Source organism: Heterocephalus glaber, unplaced genomic scaffold, assembly GCF_053883595.1.
Source record: "Heterocephalus glaber isolate CG9 unplaced genomic scaffold, H.glaber_assembly_v1.0 deba00001497, whole genome shotgun sequence".
In the NCBI taxonomy this organism is placed as follows: domain Eukaryota; kingdom Metazoa; phylum Chordata; class Mammalia; order Rodentia; family Bathyergidae; genus Heterocephalus; species Heterocephalus glaber.
Genome location: NW_028258320.1, coordinates 10,306,563 through 10,325,441, shown reverse-complemented (window position 1 = coordinate 10,325,441; position 18,879 = coordinate 10,306,563). Strand labels below are relative to the sequence as shown.

Here is an 18,879-nt window from a genome sequence, read left to right as displayed (position 1 = left end):
TCCAGAAGGAGCAGTCACATGTGCCTGCAGGAACTGACACTTGTCCAAGCAGAATGGCCAAAGGGAACAGGTGGCAGGAGGGTTGCAAAGGTATCCAGTAGAAGCATCCTTGCAGGAAGAGGCAGCAAAGCCCTGAGCTGGGAGATGAGTGAGTAGCAATTTTGCAAATCTACAAAAAGCTCACTGTGGCCGGCAGAAGAGGCTGGGGTAGTGGTGATGGCACTCAGTCTTGTTTATTGAGTGCTCAGAATGTGTTGGGCCTGGGGTTAACTGCACCACACCATTCATCTCAGGGAGGCACTGTTATCCCCCATCTTGGTGGCAGGGAATTCAGTCACTTCCCAAGCTCACAAAATTGTTGTGGACCCCTACCTAGGTCTATCCTCTAAACCCATGTTCTAGCTATTACAGTGTCTCCCGTGGTATATTACCTAGCCTGACTCTGCAGCAATTCACCCCAAAACTTGCTGGCTGAAAACAACAGTTGAAAAGTTAAGGGTCAGGAGCCTGGGCAGGGCCTCACTGGCAGTTCTGCCTTGGGCTCTTTCTAGAAGGTGGAAAGTGGTTTCAGCCACTTAGATGCTGAATTGGCAGCTAGATCTGCTTGTGAGCTGACTGTCTTAACCATTTTCAAGTTGTGAGACACAATACCCGACATCAGCAAATTAAAGGAGCAGTGGTTTATTTGGGCTCATGGTTACGGTCTATGATTGGCTGGCTCCAAGGCAGGATGACACGGCAGGGGAGAGCTGCTCCTGGCATGGCAGACAGGAAGGAGAAAGTGAATGAAAGGAGCAGCCAGAAAGGGAGATAAAGCCTTCCAGGCCACGCCCCCAGTGACCTGCCTCTTCTGACCAGACCCTGCCTCTCAACAGCAAGTTTTCTTTTTTTTTTTTGGTACTGGGGATCAAACTCGGGACCTTGCACTTGTGAGGCAGGTGCTGGAACCACTGAGCTAAATCCCTGGCATCAACAGCAAGTTTTCTATAAGCCCCCATGATCACCTCCTCAAAGCTCCTCCTATGACTGCATGAGGCTTTGGGGGGACATCTCAGTATAAACCATAACATCGACCCTCCTGGCCTTTGGCAGAGGCGGCTGTGCTGGTGCTAGGGGCTTTCCGCAGTACTGCTGCTGACACAGTGGCTTGCTTCCCCCAAGACGGTCCCAGACACATAGAGCACCGCCCAGTCACAGTGTCATACCTGCCCTTGGAAGTGACAGGCCACCATTTCTGTTGGGTGCAACTGGCCACACAGGCCAATTCAGGCACAGTGTTAGAGGGCACCACACGTGGGTGAGGATGACAGGACCAGGGACCCCAAGGCCACCTCAGAGGCTGCCTCCTGCACATGACCTCATAGCGGCTTTCCGGGCAATGACAGATTGCATACATTGCATCTAAAATCATAGTTCCTGGAGATTCTTAAAACAATGTTTTATTAGTCCACGCTTAGAGTACATAATGATTGAATTCACTATAGAGAGTTGGTACGTGTACATTACCCATGTTAATTCTTCTTACCTTCCCTCCTTCCCTCTCCTTCCTTCTCCTCCCCCTTTGAGATTTCAATGGGACTGAAAAATCCCTGTTGTCTATGTCTATGTGATGCGTCATTCACATGTTTGTGGGGATGCTGGTGACAACAAACCGACTGCACTGCTGATCTATGAAAATGTAGCACATACAATTATGTGCTGTGCATAATACTTGGTAATGACACTAAACCACCGTGTTGCCAGTTACATATTTCCTATATTATGCTTCTCATTGTTATTTTGCAGCATAGCTCATCCACTTATAAAAAGAACTTTGCTGTGAAGCAGTGCCCCCTGTTACGCTGATAGCAGCCTTGCCCAACTCTTGTTCATCCTGACTCTGGCTTGCATCAGGAGGCCACATCCAGTGACTCACTCAGCCCTTCTCAGTCTGTAAGGACACTCTAGGACATGACAGGGATAAAATTGCCCAAGAGCACACTTGTCAGAAAGTAGCCCTGTCATTAAGCATTGAGTGACTGTACTTGGACTTCCTGTTCCAGTAAGAAATGCCTAAGGGCGGGGGGGACTTGATGTTTACATTTCTCTTGTGGAAATTCCAGGAGAATTTCTTACACAATGCATGTAGAGAAGTCCAGTTTGACTACCAGGGAGACACCCTGGTGGTCTTCACTTCCTGACAGTGTGCTCTGCAGAATGGCCCTTCGGCTCTCCAGTGCCCCTGCCCTGCAGCTCAGCTGCAAGAGCTCTGCTTGCACACTGGGTGCCCTTGGCCAGTGCTGGTTGAGTTGGATTCCTCTGAAGCTGCAGCTCTGGGGAACCTGGGCTGTGTGAGACCCCCCGTGCCCACTTCCTCAGGCCGGCTCATATTTCTCCTCTGATTTGTCATCAACACCTCCACCAACTGCCTACCAGAGCAGGAACTTCCTGCAGACCCACGGCCATCTGAGTGGGCTTGAGCAGGCCGCTCTGGATGGTGCAGCTTCCCTTCCTGAGGATCTTATCAGCCTGCACAGACACACAGAGCTTGCTGTATCCTTGATGTCTAAGGGGTGCACTTTAATTATTGTGTCTTTCTTGGAAGACAGACCAGCCCTGCTTCCTGGGAGTCACCCACACTCCCACCGATGGATAAGCTGGTTGGGCCCAGAGCATCCCACAGTGACTGACTGGTTTGCAATTAGAGGGATAACTTCTGTGCCCAGAACCAGGCCTGGTAATCAGAGCCTGGACAGGGAGTAGTATCTCCTGCCTGCCCACAGAGTGGTCTTTCTGAAACTTGCCTCTGACATTGCTTCTTGTTTAAAGTATTCCCTACCCCTCTGCCACCTTCAGGGTCAAGATCAGACTCAGTGCTGGCTTACAGGGTGGCCACAGCTTGGCCTCTGCCTGCTCCTCAGTCTCATCCACCCCTGTGTCCCTCCCTTCCCCAGCCTGTTTCTTTTGTTTTCCACTGCAGCCAGATTCAACTATTTGTTGCTGGTGAGTGATCATTGCTGTCTTTCACCTCATCTCTGTCTTGAAAGCCCTTCTCTTCCTAAATAGCATCCCTTCCCACTTCAGAATTAATCCTCACCCTCCTGTCTGTCAACAGGAAGCCGACCATTAACCACCCTGAGCTGAAGTGTATTCTCCTGTTTTTGTTCCCACAGCATCGAGGTGGTGGCTCAGTGCCTTGACTGTGACTGCTTCCTGGATGTTCCGGGCAGTGTCCCTACCCATGTTCAGGAAGCTGGTCACATGGGATGTCACCATGACAGGGAGCAGTGAGTGTCCCTTGTCTTCCTCACCCCAGTCTCTAGGAGGGGCAGAGCTCCTGCATCCTTGATGACCAACAGCAATGGTTCGGTCAACACAGCCATAGAGCCTCCAAGTCCAGAGAGCCTGCCACACCAGCACAGGGCTCCTGGGATGCCAATCTGTGGTCAGAGCTCTGCTGTCCATGACTTCCTGGGCGTCCCTGCATCCACACAGAGCACAGAGAGTCTGGCAAGGGCTTTGGGGCTGTAGCCTCAAGTCCCAACCCAGCAACTGGCTCCGGTGTGGTTTTCACCACTCCCACCACTCATACGACTTCAGCGTCCTCACGGTTAGCAGCCACATCCCACATGGGTGGTCAGGAGGGTAATAGGAGAGAAGCCAGAGTGCCACCGCAGCTGTGGGGGGACTTGGGTCTTGAAGGTGCAGGGTGGACTCAGAGCAGCACTAACCCCACGTTGTCCCAAACCCTGTTCCTGCCCTGTGACTGTGATGCAGAGCACTGTTAGCAGGCAGGGGTGCCAGAGCGGGAACAGCCAGGAACTCTTAGGGACAGCCTCGTTCTCAGAGCCTTTTTGCCAGGATCTGAGGAGGCCTGTTGACACGGGTCCCCCCTACAGTCTCGGCTGCTTAATATGCCCTTTGAAAACGCTGCTCTGTGGGATGTGTGCGCGTTTGTAGTGACAAAGACTGGCTGGGCTTTCATAATCTGTGCCTGCTAATTTCTCAGTCACTGGAAGGGAAATAGCAGAAGTTCAAATACTCCTTGTGGGATGGGTTCCCTAGGAGCATGAGGTGGAGCTGCCTCCTTACAAAACACTTTTGTTTTCTCCCCAAGGAAGGCAGACTCTCCACTCATAGCCCGTGGGGAACCTGGACCCACAGAGGATGCTCGGCTGGTCCAAGGTGGGCCAGGAGAGGAGGGCAGGCAGCACTGTAACCCGTTCCTCCTGGCGGGGTATCCAGTGCCCCTTCAAATCAGTCCCTGGCAGAGAACGAAGAAGGATGGAGCAAGAGGTTCCTGGAACTGAGGCCGCTTCTCCTAAGTGGCGGGCGTCCTGCCACAGAAATGGCTCATAGCAGCCACTGGGTGAAACCCACATGCGGAGAGGCCTTCCCAGGATCGGAGACCCGGCCCTGGCTCACAGGAGCTGAGCCTCCGAATGGAATGAGGGCGGGCTGAGATCGCAGCCAACCCTTTGAAACTGAGCCTGCGGTTGAAGTCGGGTCAACACATTCACAGGCCTTCGGGCCCTATCGACGTCTGGGGTGGGAAACCCACCCGAAAGCTGTTGAAATACAGGGCCCAGCGCCGGTTCTGCAGAACAGTGGCTCTTTGAGTTGAAGGTGTTCGAGAATTAAGTTTCTCCAGTGTTCCCAGGGCTCAGACTTAAAACCAACGGGGGCTGGGGCTGCCGGGGCCTGATGGAGCCGCTGATAGGTCTCCGCTGGCTCAAGTGATGACATTGGCAAGAAACTGATCTTTCTGGGGAGCAGAAACTGAAGAGGACTCAAGTGCAGAAAACAAGGCAAGTTGTGTTACCTGCGACAAAGCCCTGGCTTTTACGCTTGCAGAGGAGGTGGAAGGAATCACTTTGCACTGGACGTCCGGAGCCCCAGACCAGGCCCCGAAGGAGAAAACTGTTTTGGTGCAGCTTCTTATCTTGTCTTGACCCCTCCTCCTCCTTCACACAGAATCTGAACATGCTCAGGTCAGAGGCAGGGACCGTGTAATCCTCTTCGTTCCCTCTGTGTCACAGACAGGAAAATCGAGATGCTGTGGCATCAGTGAACTTGGCCTTGGGCAAGAGCACATCAGATCTGGGGCTCAGACCCGGTGCTCCACACACTCCATCCACTGCTGGCCTGAATTGGAAAAAGAAAAGGAAAATCGAAGTCTGCAGCCCTTGGTCACCATGTGGCGGCCACACCCGCAGCACCCTCCATCTGGCCTCCTTCATACTCTCTTTGTGAGCCCACCGAGTGGCCGAGTGCTGGTCTCTGCTGTAAGCTGAGGTTCGAACATGGATGTCTGGCCCACGCACATGCCCAGTGTTGGGGCTACTTGTTTGAATGCTAAGTCAGTTTGTGTGAAGTAGACCCTGTCTGGCTTTGCTTCCTCCACAAGCAGACCACACATTCCCATAGGTGGCAGTGCCTGCTTGAATGAGGAAGACCCAGGACAGCCACTGTGGGTGTTGCCTGCATGCAGCCAGAGATAATTCAGCCGGGGCTTCAGCAATCTCAGGTCTAAAAGTCAGCTCAGGTAAGACGGGACTGGTGTAGATACAAAAAAAAGGCAATCCTGAGGCCTGGTGGTGTTTGAGCCTGCTCAGGCTACTATAGCAAATATACCATAGACCAGGTGGTTTAGAAACAACAGAAATCTATTCTTCACTGTACAGGAGATGAACTTTTAAAATCATGATGCCAGGATGGTTGGATCCTCGTGAGCACCATTTTCCAGATCACAGGCTGCTGGCTTCTTTTTTGTATTTTCACACGGCAGAAAAACAAAGAGGAAGAAAGCTCTCAGTGGTCCCCTTTTATAAGGACCCTAATATGACTTGTGAAGGCTCCACCTTCGTGACCTAATGATCCCCAAGAAGCCCTACCTCCTAATACCATCATATTGGAGGTCAAAGTTTCGACAAATGAATCTTGGAAAGGTCAAAGCATTTGGCTCATTATAGGTAGTCCAGGGGTGGGCTCTGGAGTTGGCTGAGAGCAGGCCTGATGTTGCTGAAGTTGCAGGGAATACTCTGTATATACTGATGCATGGATATCTACCCGTGCCGGGAGACCCTAGCTTTTATTATAGTTTCAATTCTGACCAGTAGAAACTCGAAGAAGCCATAATGTAGCTATGAAAAGGAATCATTCTGGCCCTGTGTCCCCTCCTCTTCAGTGCCCTTGTCTCACCTAGGCTAGACTGAGCTGGAATGTCCTTTTCTGACTTTAAAACTTAAGTGTTAAGTGTCTTGGTCATAGCCAGGTGACCTTGGCTGCTTACACTCTGTCATTTTTTTCCCAAATGAGTGTATTCTCTCTGTAAGATGTCACACTTTTGTGCTTTGGCAATATGGATAAGGGAACTGCAGAAGATATATGAGAGTAGGGGATTCCAGAGAGGAGATTTAAATTCTCTTCAGTGAAGTAAAACAAATCTTTTTTTCTGAAGTGCAACTGAAAAAACAGTCCCCAACTGGGGGCAGTGCTATCTACTTCCTGTGTAACATATACAAACATCCCCTGGCAACTGAAACCCAGCACAAGTGCCGATGTTCCTGGGAGATGGTGAAAGTAGCAACATCTTGTCCTCTCTCCAGAACCACTTTCAGTTAAGCAAGGGCTTAGAACTTAAAGTAATAATTAGATTTGAATCATTGAATATCAGACCTAAGAAGAACTTTGTTTCCTCATCTGTAAATGAGACTTTGTGACTTACCTACAGAGGTAACGTAGAAACCCTATCTCTTGGACTGTCTGCCAGATGCCCACAGAATCTTACTGGGGCTTAGGCCTCGGGAATTGTATCAGCTCATGTTCTTGTTGGGATGGGCACTGGGCAATAGTTTCACGGACTCAACTGCATAACTAAAATTTGAAAGTATTCTAATTTCTTGGGTATATTCTATTGTCACTTAGACATTTGGAGCAAATAACCCCAAATGCAAATCCCTGGTGTAAATGCCTGACCCATGACAGGGGTGCAGGTCTGTTTCCTAAAGCGCTTGGTCAAAAAGCCCCCTGAAAGCTGAGGAGACTCAGTGCTTGGGAGTCCCTGGAAGACCAAGCCAAAGCTTCCCATCTGGTTGCAGATGTTTCCGAGGCCCAGAAAAGAGAAGAAAATCAAACATATATTCTGTATCCGTCAGATTCTGCCTCTCAGAAAATGCAAACAAGGGGCAAAGAGAAGTTTCTATCCGTGATGGACACTGGGGCTTGAAGTTCACATGGCCTAGGGAACTTGGGTGGCAGGTATTTTATATTTTATTTTGCTCTAATGAATAAAGTCTTTTCTATAGTTTGGATCTGAAATGTTCCCCAAAGGTTCATGTATTACAGGCTCAGTCCCAGGGTGGTGCTCTTGGTCCGTGGTGGAAATACCCTTGAATCTTGCTGTGTTAAGTGGAACTTCATGCTTTCTTCTTCCTCTCTTTGGCTCTATCACATACCTCCTCCATGATGTGGGGCCAATCAACCAGAGGCAGGAACTTCTAAAACTGTGAGCCACAATAAGCCTTTGTAAGTTAAGCGTTAAGTATCTCAGGCTTTTTTGTTGTTGTTGTTTTTGTTTTTGCAGGGTCTTGCTATGTAGCTCAAACTCAAGATCCTCCTGCCTCAGCCTCCTGAATGGTGGAATTATAGATGTGTGCACCACCGTAGCCAGCAATCTCAGGTCTTTTCTCGAAGTGACAGAAACCACCCAGCATGCTGATGATCAGGTTGGTTTTCTGATGGTGAGGAGTAGAGTGGGTAGGTGAAGACTTGATTTCTTGCCTTGGCTTCTCTACAAACCTGTGAACGATTAAACCCATTTTATGGGAGTGAACTGCATTGGTTCTTTGAAATCTAAGAACTCTGACAGGATCAACTGGAGTCATGTGTGCCCAGGAGCTAGATGTGGCCTCTGTGATGAGTTCCGACCTCAGAAGTGCTAGTCCAGGGCCCATTGGAGCCCATAGGCCACTGTGCCATAGCACCTGTGGGAAAGGTTCATGGAGCACCCCCCCCCCCCCCCCGCCATGCTTACAAGATGGTGCCCCTCAGCACTGGCAGCCCCTGGGAGTTTATCAGAGTCAGAGAACCTCAGCCCTGCCCAGACCCTGGATTTGTGTTAACCCTAAGGGATTCTTGGGCACAGGAAGCTCGAGAAGCCCTGGTCTGAGAGATAGCATTTTCTGGACAGTGGAGAAAAGGCTCCAAGAAAAGTCCTGAAGATTGGGTGGTGATTCCAGCCTAGGCCCAGATCTCCACATGTGGCCTCAGGAGGAGCACGGCTGGCTTGGAACAGCACAGCTGCTCTCTCATGTGAAAATGAGGGGGTCGGACTGGATGATCTTTATTCTCACCCTCGCAGGCATGAGATGGGAGGGGGCCCCTCTCCGCTGAAGATCAGAGAGCTTCTTGCTGTGTAAAACACTCCCTAATCAGCCTTATGTCAAGTCCCCCGCCCCCCGACTAACCACAGTGACAAGTCCCAGGAGTGCACCTTGTCAGGCTGTGAATAAAGTTCAGGCAGCTTGGTTAATTACCCTGACACTGGCTAGAGTTAGCTACCCAGCAGCTCAGGAACTTGTCTTAATGATTATAGGAACGAACACACACGCTGCAGCTCTGGGCAGAAGCACCCCCTTTGTAGCCTACAGCTTGATGTCAGAGCATCACATCCACCTAGAGGGGTCCCAAGGGCATCAGGGCTCCATGAGGACATTGTTTCAACATGGGGGTGAGGTCCTTTTCTAAATACATCCTACATGAGGCCATACGAGCATGGTGGTCATCTTGGTCTCTTTCTCTTATGCTCCTGGTTGGAATCTTCCCAGAGTGCTCTGCTGCTGTCCATAACAAACCACACAGAACATGCCCTCCCAATTCTCTAGCCACATCAGCATTAATCTGTGCCGCCAGCCTGCCCTGGCTCCAGAGGAATGTGCTCAGTTCCTGGAAGGAACCATGTACTTGCTTCCATTTGCATCTCTCCTTCCTCTCAGACACTCTTTTCTGCTCTTGACCATGGTTCTCACTCATCCTGCAGATTTCAGGGCCTGTATCATTTCCCAGAGGGGGTCTCATGCCACCTCCACCATGTTCAGGGTGAGAGTCTATATCTGTGGAGTCCTGGGCAACATCAATCATACTAGATATCACACTGTAGTTGGGGACAGTTTCCGCATAAAATAGTGAGCCCTGGGCTGGCAGGGGCCATACCTGACTCACGTTGTAAGTCAGTCTCATGAGCACAGGGATGGCTTTCAGTGTTGTTGACAGCTATATCCAGAGTGCCTGGTCCATTGCCTGGGACACAGAGGATGCTCCATGAAAGTCTGTTGGTTGAATGAATAAATGAATCCTATGTGCTTAGCACAGTGACTGGTGCAACATGAGTGATCAGTAGTTGTGAGACAGGTAGGGACCACCATGGTGGGACAGAAGGGTATAATGAAAGAATAAATTCCTGGGTGTAATAACCTACTACCCTCTGTAGCATGGCGTGTTTCAGCAGAGCTGTCAGGAGACCCTGAGGAAACCACAATGGCAGAATGTTTGGATGAAACGAAAAACTGTTACCAAGAAAAACCTAATTATGGAGGTCACACATCTGGGCGATGCACTACTAGCTTCCCACTAGCTCTGCTGCTGGTAGCACCACTGATGTGTGGATTATGATAGCTGTTGCTTTCCAGGAATCCAAAGACCACTTATGCCAAGAACACTGATTCTTCTTGGGCCTGCAGATGTCCGATGGGCAAGTAAAATGGGATAAAAGGTCTGTCACTCTGTCTTCATACTGTCTCTATCCCTTTTGCTGTCTTAACCCTTAACAGATTGTACTCATCTCTGCATGTACATGTTGATCATTTAAAAAATGTTCTCTCCGAGACTATGACACAGGCTTAGCTTGGCCTATTGCCCTTGGAGCTGGTCTGTGTTTCTTCTACCCCACCCTTGTGATTTTTCAGCAGTTTAAGCACTGAATGTCCTACTCCCATAGCATAAGCCCAGGACACTTGTGCAGGAAGGCACACCAGCTATAAGAGTATCTCAGAGGTCCCTGAGCAAAAATGATCACCTCCTGCTAGTCCACCAAGAACAAGGGGGATGCTTGGAGCAGGATGATGATGCCAGATGCAAGAAGATTCAACAGCTCCTAGGATGAGTTGACTGAGACCATCTGGTAGTCCAAATCTGTCATAAGAAGAAACCCCTTTGGGAACTGTGCACTTGGCCAGTGGAAATTACCAGACTTTAGACCACTGAACCAAATCAATCAAAATCTGCTGCTCTCTTTGTTCTACAAGCAGCTCCTTGGTTACTTTCTTGACCAACTGCTCATTCCCTTTAGCCTAAGCCCCAATTTAGCTGAAGGTCCCCACCAGCACACTAAAGCTTTGCCTGTGTGGAGTGTGTGTTTGCAATATTTGGCCCAGTCTCGTTTCTACCAACTCTAGGTCACAAGATCTGGTTGTCTGTTATCATTTGGTAGGAGATGGATGGATGGATAGACAGATGGATGGATGGACAGTTGGATGGATGTTTGGATGGATGGGTGGGTAGGAGGAAGGTGGGTGAGTGGAAGTGAGGATGGGTGGATGGGTGGATGGACGGATGGGTGGATGGTAGCCCCTCTGCTTTGGGCCTATAGTCTGCATAGTGTGAGGTCATTCGGAAGGACTTCTAGACAGCCAAAGCACATGTGTCTACAAGCCTGGGCTGCCTTGCACAAGTCTGACATCTGGTGAGGAGATTAGGATGTCTCTGGACCATGAAGTGGGTGGGAGGTGCAGTGGGGGCCTTGTTTAGATGATTCCTTGGAATGATTGGCAGGGAGAGAGCACAGCCCACAGCACACATGCTCCTCTCCTGAGGGCTGCCTGAAGGTCTTCGAGGCCCCTCCAGGCCTGACCTCTCCTGGACAAAGAGAAAAGAAGAGAGGTTTCTCCAGGCTGAGTCTGAAGAGAGGAGACAAGGTCCTCAGTTCCCACAGTCAGTAAATGACAGAGCTAAGGTTGGAAGCCACCTCTGTATGGATCTGTAGCCCACTGCTCTTTAGAAGTATCACGATTTGTAAAAAAAAAAACATGGGAGTTTCACTTTTTAAAAAAGCAACACCAATTAAAAAATAACAATTTCTTTGCATGTGGTGGCACCAAGTGGGATAATTATCCAACATTCATATGCAAAAGTTCACGGGGAAAAGAATTGTAGCATTTCTGGAAGACTCTCTTCTTTTCTAATTTTGGTTATGGTTGCTCAGCTTCTCCCTTGGGGTCTGGGTTTGGAGAGGACGGGTTATATTTTATTTACTTTGTAAAAGGAGACATCTCTCCTGCTTTCCATTCTTCACGCTCTCCTTCCCATCTTCTTCTCTTGCAACCCACTAGCCGAACCCCACAGCTTCCCAGGAACAGCGTGGGAAGTTTCTGTCCCCATGTGCAGTGCTTGGAGCAAAACAGCCTGGGAAAGATGGACTCCAAACATCAGAGTCTTCAAGTTGGACACTTCCGGGTAGAAACTCAGCTTTGCCTTTACGAAGCCATTTGACCTCTGCCAAGTGACTTAATGTCTCTGAGTCTCCATTTTCTCCTCTCTGTATTAGAAATAATAATAGTATTAATCTCTTGGGGAATATTATGAAATGGTAAGGTAAATACAAGCAAGATATTTAGTAAGTATGGCATTTTTCATAACTCACTTGGCAATAAAATCTAGCCTGAACTGGTGTCAAACAATTTCAAGTTGTTATTGCAACCTCTCATACTTTTTTTCAGTGGAATTATCTGTGTGTTTGATTACAGGGTGATACTTCAGTTCCCACTGGGAGAGTTAGGTTCCATGAGCTGTAGGGGCCACAGTTCCTTTCTAAAGTCTAGAATAGTTTGATTTCCAAGCTATGTATGGCTTCAAGATCCCATACCAGGGATGGAAGACCTGTAGGTGACTGCTCAAGACTTCAGAGCTACGATCTTGATTGTGTCTGCCTAGGGGACATGCCCAAGGGCACACAGAAACTTACTTACAGGTAGGTCTGTTCTCAGAAATTACTTATTCCAGGGCCCTGCCTTTGACCACAAATATTTCTGCAGTTATCTAACTTGAACTTCCCTAGCAGAAATCTGCATCTTTGGATTGTTCAGGCTCTTTGAGAGACCATTTGCACAGATGGAAGTTGGGTAAAGAGAGCCAGAATGAAGAAGAATTGGGACAAGACATGGATCAATGGTGGTGACAATGCAGGGTTAGGCACCTATATTCAGCCTCTAGAAGCTAAGTGGAATTTTGACAAATGGGAAATTTTAAATATATAACGAGGAAGAATGAAGCAAGAAAATTCCCAACCTCCTTTCATTTTTCAATTCGCTTTTTTTCTCTCAAAAAGAGAGTCTGAAATAAGAAAAGACACAAATCTAATGTAATTGTCAGGGGAAAAGAAAGTCAAGTATATGCATAAATAATGAGTATGTCAGGGAGAGTTGCTACAGTTGAATCAAAAAATGACCTCTGAGCTTCCCAGCAGCCCAGGAAAAGAAGGAAAATATGATGATTATATGTTATCATAGCTCATGTTTTAGGTACTGCCCCAAAACATAGTAGTTTAGGATAATCATTTCACTTTTCTCATGATTTTATAGGTTACGAAACTGGGGAAAGACCTGTTAGGCAGCTAACATCTGGTGTACTTGGTATCAACTGGGTGATTGGAAGTGGAGGATCAACTTTGAAGATGGATTATTCAGTCACATATTTGATGTTTCATTAATCTTTGGGTTCTGACTTTCTCCATACAGGATCTCATCCTCCAAGGCTGTTGGGGTTGGGGCTTCTCAGACATGACGGTCTTAGGGTGTTTTCACTTTTCACAGGACAGCTGGCTTATCTCAGGAAGGAAGTGGGAGCCACAAAGCCAGTTAAGGGTCTTGTCCAGAACTGGACCAACCTACTCCCACCAGCTTCTCTACATCACACCAGTGAGAGGAGCCACCCAGATTCAAGGACCCTACCACCCGGCTCTGATGGAGGATAAGGTTGTCTTTTAGAAGAGCATGTGGAATGCTGAATACTGTGGTGGCCATCTTGGGAAAGATAATCTACCACAGTAGGATAAAAGGAAGCACATACATTTGTCAGGAGGAACAACAATTTTTTTGCCCTAGGACCGAACTTATGAGATGGATTTGTGCGATCTCTTAGAGAAGTGGTGACAAACCTATGGAACGTGTGCCACATCAGCTGTCTGTTATCTTTGAAAGCTCCAAAAGGTTCGCTATCACTATCTTGAAGAAAGTCTCTGCACGGGGACTGTAACAGTGTCATCAAGAGCCAGTTTGCGAAAGAGGTGGGAATGGCATTGGATTTTATATATTTAATAGTTCTGAAATCTGAGAATTTCCTTTCTAAGAGTTCTGGTCCTCAGGAATTAGTTACAGTCTTTGCAACCAAATTTTCCCTTTCAATGGATGAATGGTCATATAATAGCATTTTCGTGCTGCCAAGCCCTGGCCCAGCTCTGTGGGAGTCATGTAGCTGTCCATCTGGCCCCTTCCCTCCTGGTCTTCCTTCTTGCAGGGGCAGTGGGACGCATAACAATGCACAGGTGGGTGTGGACCCAAATTTTTCAGATGTGTTCGGAGAGCTGCCTGCATTAGAGTCCTGTTAGACACGGGGTGTCTAGACACTGTAAAATCAAGCGAAGTTTGGCCTGAGAATGCCTCTGAAAATTGAGTCCTTATGCAATGGCTTGCAAGCTAACTCAGTCCCTAAGCAAACTAAAAACCCAGCTGAGGAATTTGCCTTTGTAACAAATAGCCAAGTCTCTGCCAATCACTGCAGCAGGGCTTCTGTCCATCACAAGAGGCCAGCAGTTTCAGCCTTGTTTAAACAAGAGGAACAACGAGTTGTAACCCATCCTATAGGCCTCACTTCTGTTTGCTGCACTTCACTTCTCTTCTTCTGGCTGTAAGTATAAGCTGCGCATGTGGTGGAGCCGCACATTTTGGCCCTAGGCTGCTGCCCAATTTTTGAATTGCAATTTAAACCAATGGAGACCTGCAAAGCCGGCTTGTTCCAATTTTTTTCATCCACACCTAGATGAGATGCTTGCTCAAAATCCCAGTGCTTGACCCCATCCTTTCACCACTAAACTGGCTTCTCTGGCAGCTGAAACCCAGGGGCTCTGCTTTGAAACTGTTCCCTGAGTGACTCGGAGTGTGCCGCCCTGGGAACTCCTTCATGGCTCATTCTGAGAGCTGGTCACTTCTAGCAAGGGCTTCTCTTGCTCTGGGACTGTTCTAGGTATCTTACATAACAGTACTTAGCCTTCAAAACAGCTCAGTGAAGTGTTATTTTCCATTCTTCCAGTCAGAGGATGGAGAGACACAGACAGGTTGCAGTCTCAAAAAGGCCAATGAGTTTTTAAATGAATGATGCCAACTCTCACTCTTCGGGTCTACTTCCAAGGACCTCTGGATGGATTCTGAGAGTCCAGATGACCAAGAAAGGCTTTAAGGACTGTCTGTTCAGTGCCAAGATGCCACTAAGCCCCTGGGACATGAGATTGTCATCACCTCCTAGACATCTGTCCTGATGTAACAGAAGTTAGTGAGACAGGAGTTAGGATTCTATTAGGCAGTATGGACAGCAGCCCCAAGATGGAGTAAATAAGTTCAAAATGGAGTCTGCTGATTCACCACCCTCCAGAGAGCCTACACAATCATCTTCCAGGTGTCCTTCGATGCCTGGAAACTGACCTTCCCAGAGCATAATCATGCAGGCCATTGGCTCAAGAACACATGGGCCCCACAGGGGCACTGCATGAACACTATGCAAATTGGGCCCTGAAAAGTGTGTAGAGATATAGGGTAGAGATTATACTGTTACACAATGTCCAGGCTCCCTTGTAGGCCTCTTAAAAACTCCTAGACAAAGAGCCTTCCTGGGTATCCTACTCATGATCCCCTCCCGTCTAGCAGGAGCTCTACTTCCTTGCCTTTATATCTTTTAGTTTCATGTCTTTGTGTCTTTTAAATACATTTGCTTGGACCCTACCTCTTCCATTCACAGTTCCAGTCTTTGTCACCATGCGACATGACCCTGGCATTCTGGTATTGCTCATACTTCCAAGGTAAATGTGGAAAAACTCAAAGTTCATGACTTTTTCGAATGTGTTGTCATTTGAAGATAACAGGGACTAGGAGACCAAACATTGGTCCATTATCTTGGTGCTGCTGTGGGCTAGGTGTGTGAGCTGCAGCCAGGTACAGTTTTGGTTCCCACAGCCATCATCTGGTGGTCTATGGATGGGTCAGGTGTGGTCAGAAAGCTGTTTGCATTAGACTTTGTCTCTCTTCTCTCTCAGTCTGGGTTGGGCCACTGTTCGTCCCCTTCCAGCCCCAAGTTTCATGTCCCAGATGATTTGTTATGATGGCACAGATCCCTAGCACTCTGTATGGAGTCATCACAGCAGTGATTGTTTTATTCATTCATTTCATTCAAGAAATGGCTTCTCCATATTTCCTATTTGCACTCAGTTATCAGAGAATTTTTGAAGTACTCACTTAATAAATTAAAAGCTGATTTTACCAATTTCATTGTGACCTAAGGCCTCCCAAAGGATAGCCCTGTTAGGGTGGCCCCTCTGCCCCAGCCTGGGTGCCCCAAAAGACACCTTCCATGTTGGACCTAGAAGCCTTCCACTTCGTCCTTTTAGAATTCAAATGGACAGATACACAGGGCTCTGTGCCTGGGGCAAATCCTCCACCTTTCACCCCACTTTGATCCTCCAGCCCAGGCTGCTTTCATTGCACAGTCAGGTAACAGAGGTTGGAACAGATGACAACTCTTTGTAGAAAGCTGGTCCTTTGCCTCCAACTATGCACTGTGGTGAGGCACCAAGGGAGGAGGCTGCATCACAAGGGCTGGCAGAGCGATGGAGCTTTGAAGCTCTGGTGAACTGGAGTTGTCTTTTCTGGCCCAGGATTCTGCAGCAGACTGCATAGTGCCTGCACTGAAGCCCAGTATTCTCAATGCAGGGACTGAAGGCATTGTCCTGGAAGGGGGGACCCTGTAGGTTCAGTACCATTATCCAATGGGGGAGTCTACAGGGGAGTCTGTGTCCAGGATCAGAGATGTTTAGGAAGATGGAAAGGTTGGCAAAGGAAAGCAAAAATGAAAACAGCCAAAGAGAATGGTGCTATGATCCAGTTCTGTAGCAAAGAGATGCTGACCTTTGATGAACCCAGGGACCTGAGGTACCTGCTCCAAACTTTTCACTCTAGGCTGCTGCCCAATGATGTGCCTTGTCCCCAAGCATCATTCTCCCAGACCAGGTCACTGCCCAGTGCACTGCCCTTCCTACACCCACCCCAATTCCACAGACCACTCAGCAATATTCTTCTTTCCTTGATCGTCAAATATGGCAGCTGTAGCTTTATCCTGGCCTTGGCCCTCTGCCTGGCTGCTGCTGGGGAGCTGGGGGCATGGTCCTGGGGTCCTTGCATGGATGGCTTTGAGTTTTTAGCAACTGAAGGGGAGGCAGCTGAGCCCAGACATCAGTCCCTCTCTCCAGTCCAGCCATGCCCTGGTGGCCTCCTTCCTAAGGCCTCGTGTTCCATGGCATCCTTAGCAGGGTCTCAGCTTCCTGACCAGACCTGCTGTTCTTGGCTCAAGGGATACTTTTAGCACAGAACACTCAGTGTGGACATCGCTGCAGGGGAGCACGAGGTCAACCTCTCAGCTTATCAGAATGCACAGCATGGCTTCTTTGCTGTCCCCTGCATGATCTTACACATTCCCAGGACAGCTTTCAGGAAGCCTCCTGCCTGCTATTTGCACTTGGGGCCGGGGGGGGGGGGGGGGAGTGGTGCAGCGATCTATGTGGCATTTGTTGGGCTCAAGCAGAAGGAAGTAAAGACATCTTCCTTTGATCTGTGACACGTGAGAACATTCTCCTGACAGAAGCAGTCCCCAGTAACAGTCACAGCTCCTGGGCCTCTGACAGGCCACAGCCTGTCACCTTCAGCACCCTGCCAAGCACAGCAGCCCACTGTGGCAGGAGGAGGCAGAGGACCAGTAGGCAGGGTCCCTGGGGAGGGGGCTAAAGCTGGCACAGAGAGAAGCAGAGCTAGAGGGATCCTGGGAGCATGAGGAGAAACAGGCCAGTAGGGACCCAAACAATGAGGGGCAGGGGCCCAGGAAGTCAGAGAAGGGTGTGGCAGAAATGATACTGAAGATAGAGACCAGTGGAGGAGGATGCACAGAGATTTGTCCCGGGCTTCAGCCAGGAACTTGTAGACACAACCCTGCCTGGAGGCCAGCAGCTGGTCCAACTGGGGAGAAGGCAGGGAAGGCATCTCAGGCCAGGCTACTGGTGCCAAATCCTCTGGACCTCTGGAGCCCTCAGAGGTCTCCTGGACCCAGGTCCTTGGGCTCTAGCTCTGGGAAACTCATATCAAGACTTGGTGGCTCCAGGTGGTGCTATTTATTTCAAAAAGAATATCTTCTTAAAATAAAACTTTGCTTTCTCCCATTTAAAAATAACCTTTCCCACCCCTGCTCCCTCATTACAAAATAAAACAATGCAAGATCATCATGGGTAACTTGGAAAATATGAAAAGATGCAGGAAAAAATAAAACATGAATTGTAATCACATCACCTAATGATATCCACCACTGGCAATTCGCTGGCTTTCCTTTCAGTCCCTTGTCAGTGCATGGAGCTATATAATTAGCAGTAATGTGCCATGAGCATTTTATTAAATATTATTTGACATCATCATTTTTATTAGTGTATATATCCTAATATCAGGACAAGGTATTCTTTATTGAGGTAATAGATAGTTGGCTTAATATTTAGGTTGCACCTAACTTTGTCACCATGAATAACACTCTAATAAATGTCTTTCTCCCTGCATCTTTGCCTCCATGTCTGATTATCTCAAGATATCTATGTATCACCAGGGATATATATATGGATATACATAGGCATATAGGCAGGTAAATAAGAAGATAGATAGATACATGGATAGATAATAAATAGATACCTTCAAATTGTCCCATAAGAAGATTATACAATTCTAATGCAACTTGGATTCAGGTGCTGATGACAGAGCACTTGATAGCTAATGACTGTCCTTTGTAGTTTGTAAGGTAACTTGACCTAGGCGAGAGGTAACTGCCATCATCTCTGATTTTCAAAGGAAGAAATTGAGGCTCAGAGAGGTTCAGTGACTTGTGATGATTTTAAATTTAACCAAGCATTCCTCCTTCCTATTCTGGTCACATCGTCAGCACCCAGTGTCGGGTCTTCATGGGCTCAGCTTGCATGACCCTAGAGCTACATTGCCTGTATGCAGCTATTAGCCACACACAGCTATTTGTATTTATTAAAATAAAGTTTTTAACAAAGTTTATCTCCTAGGTCACTGCTAGGGTTTGGATATAGTCTAATTGTATTCCCCCAAGGGCCAGATGTTGGTGTCTTGGTTCTCAGATGGTATAACTAGGTGCTTCCTGAAGTGGGTCCTAGGGGGTGGCTTTTAGGTCATAGGGGGTGCCCTTGGGAGGCAGCTCTCCTGGGACTCCTTGAGCTGTCTGAAAGGGCTGGTATGAAAGGAGCAAGCTGACCCTTTCCATCCTCTCCAATGTGGCTCATGATGGAATCTTGCTTGCTCCCGCCATTGCTCTCTGTCATGGGATGACACAGCCATCAGGCAGCTCTTGTCACCCAGCCTGCATTATATTGCTTGAACTTTGAACCATCGAAACTGTAAGATATGCAAACCTCTTTTCTTCATAAGCAGCTTGTGTCAGGTATTTCATTATAGTGATGGAAAGCTGACTGATAGAATCACTTTACCCATATTTCAAGTATTTAGGGACCACAGGTGGCTACATATTGCA

General features: G+C 48.2%; 1 long non-coding RNA gene across 1 annotated transcript; it reads left to right on the top strand.

Moving 5' to 3' along the window:
• Nucleotides 1-2,513: 2,513 nt before the first annotated feature.
• Nucleotides 2,514-18,026, top strand: LOC147825554 (uncharacterized). The gene is made up of 3 exons (XR_015440284.1): nucleotides 2,514-3,266; nucleotides 7,565-12,004; nucleotides 12,846-18,026. It is a non-coding gene; the product is annotated as an uncharacterized LOC147825554 (long non-coding RNA).
• Nucleotides 18,027-18,879: the final 853 nt, after the last annotated feature.